We start from the raw sequence: 2,500 nt of genomic DNA on the forward strand, positions 1-2,500 counted from the left end.
ACTGTCTCACAACTATGTATGTGATTCTAAATGAACTGATTCTTATGCCTCGAATATAAGAACTATTTAATTTAAGGGCATAAGACAAGAAGAATGTGAGAAAAATAAGGGAATTTGCAAGAAGCCAGCAGGTATACACATGGTATCATTTCTTTATGTATCTCTAAAACACAGCATGTCTTTCCTGCCTCGTCACCACCACCATTACTACTACAACCACTACCACCACCCACACCATCATCAGTCCTTATGTTTCTTCACCACCACCACCACCACTATCATTATCAGAACCACCACCACCACTACCACCACCAGTCTTAATGTTTCCACTACAGAACAAATAGTCACTACCAGCCTTCCACACTCATCTCTGTCGCTTCTTGTTTTCTCCCAGTCAGACTTCTTTTCCTGCATCTCTCCGTCTCTCTCTCTCTCTCCATCAGGCATCGAGTAATGAAGTCCTTAATCAGATTCATTCTCGTAAATTTAAGCGTCTTAATTTTGCTTCAGGTTGAAAATGGAAAGCTATACCGGTTTTCTTCTTCGTATTTCTAGATGCTCTTTTAATTTCACCATTCTCGTCATGATTCTGTGGTTTTTAATTATTCTTCTATTTTGTTTGGTTCTTTCCTTATCATTTTATCTCCGCCCTGTTTTCATGTATTGCTAGTTCTTCTCCACATTCTCATTTTTTTCTTCGTCTCTTTCTTCTTATCATTATCATCATTCCTCTACCTCCTCTTATTGTTACTCTTCTTTCACCTCAATCACAAATACTGCAGCATTGTCATAAATCCCATCTCTCTCTCTCTCTCTCTCTCTCTCTCTCTCTCTCTCTCTGACCCTCTGCAGCCCTCTTTCCTCCTCCTCCTCATCCTTGTCGCCTTCCCACGACCTACGACGAGGGAAAGGCGAGGGGAAGAGTGAGGGAAAAGAGGACGAGGAGAGAGAGGGAGTGGGAAGAGAGAGGGGAGTGAGAGGGGGACTGGATAAAAGAAATGGTCAGTGTTTAAATTACAAACATGCCAGAAATGACCATCGACTGAGGATGGCACACGCACGTAAGCACACACGCACGCTCGTATACACACACACACACACACACACACACACACACACACACACACACACACACACACACACACACGAGAGAGAGAGAGAGAGAGAGAGAGAGAGAGAGAGAGAGAGAGAGAGAGAGAGAGAGAGAGAGAGAGAGAGAGAGAGAGAGAGAGAGAGAGAGAGAGAGAGAGAGAGAGAGAGTTTTGCTGTTGTGAAATGGAGAAAATAAATTAGGTCAAAATTACAATCTCTCTCTCTCTCTCTCTCTCTCTCTCTCTCTCTCTCTCTCTCTCTCTCTCTCTCTCTCTCTCATACACTTAACGACTCATCTATGTAAAGTTCAGTTCCAGCACACACACACACACACACACACACACACACACACACACACACACACACACACACACACACACAACCATTACCTTTACATTCTTTTTACTTGAATTTCTCCCTCCTCCTCCTCCTTCTCCTCCTCCTTCTTCTCTTCCTCTTCCTTCTTCCTCTTCCTTGTTCTTGTTCTTGTTCTTCTTGTTCTTCTTGTTCTTCTCGTTCTTGTTCTTCTTGTTCTTGTTCTTGTTCTTCTTCTCTTCCTCCTCCTCCTCCTACTCCTTGTCTCACGTTGCTTCTCCACCTCACCTGCACTTAATCTTGATCGACTTTTCTTAATTAGAGAGAATACCTGATGGAGTCTTGGCCGCCAGCATGAAGGTCACCCGCCAATCAGTGTGTGTGTGTGTGTGTGTGTGTGTGTGTGTGTGTGTGTGTGTGTGTGTGTGTGTGTGTGTGTGTGTGTGTGTGTGTGTGTGTGTGTGTGTGTAGGAGAGACATTACAACAAATATACTCACAACTAATACGCTTTATCTCCTTTCTCTTCGCTCCTTATCTTCTCTTTAAAATCTAATTACTATACTAAACTTTTTAAAGCTAAGTATTTTACAAGACACAATACATAATTACGCTGATTTCAAGAGGGTAAGCGTTAAACTCAATAAAATCATTTAGTTTCAGCCCAGATATGTGCCTGATGCTTCCTGGGTTAACATCCGAAGTGTGGTTGCAATGTTCCCTCCTTCCTTGCCTAAAGAAGCTCTCCGTAACAGCGACGCCAGCAAGAAGGAACGAGTAAGTGTGGTTGTTTACCTTGATCTAATAATATGCCCTGACAGGTGAACTCTGTCGTTGTTTTTGACATAGCTCTAATGAAGACTTTTTTTCTTTCTCGTGTTATCTCTGAACACACACACACACACACACACACACACACACATACACACACACACAGAGACACACACACAACGAAATCTAGAAGCCAAGACAGCTAAATAATACAAACAGCGACCTTTTATCAGACAGAAGAACAAACAAATAAAAAAAAACAGCAACTCCCCCCCCCCACTCCACTCCCTTCACAATAAAACAACAACACTGCGTCGAATTCAA

This window comes from Scylla paramamosain, chromosome 18 (assembly GCF_035594125.1).
Source record: "Scylla paramamosain isolate STU-SP2022 chromosome 18, ASM3559412v1, whole genome shotgun sequence".
In the NCBI taxonomy this organism is placed as follows: domain Eukaryota; kingdom Metazoa; phylum Arthropoda; class Malacostraca; order Decapoda; family Portunidae; genus Scylla; species Scylla paramamosain.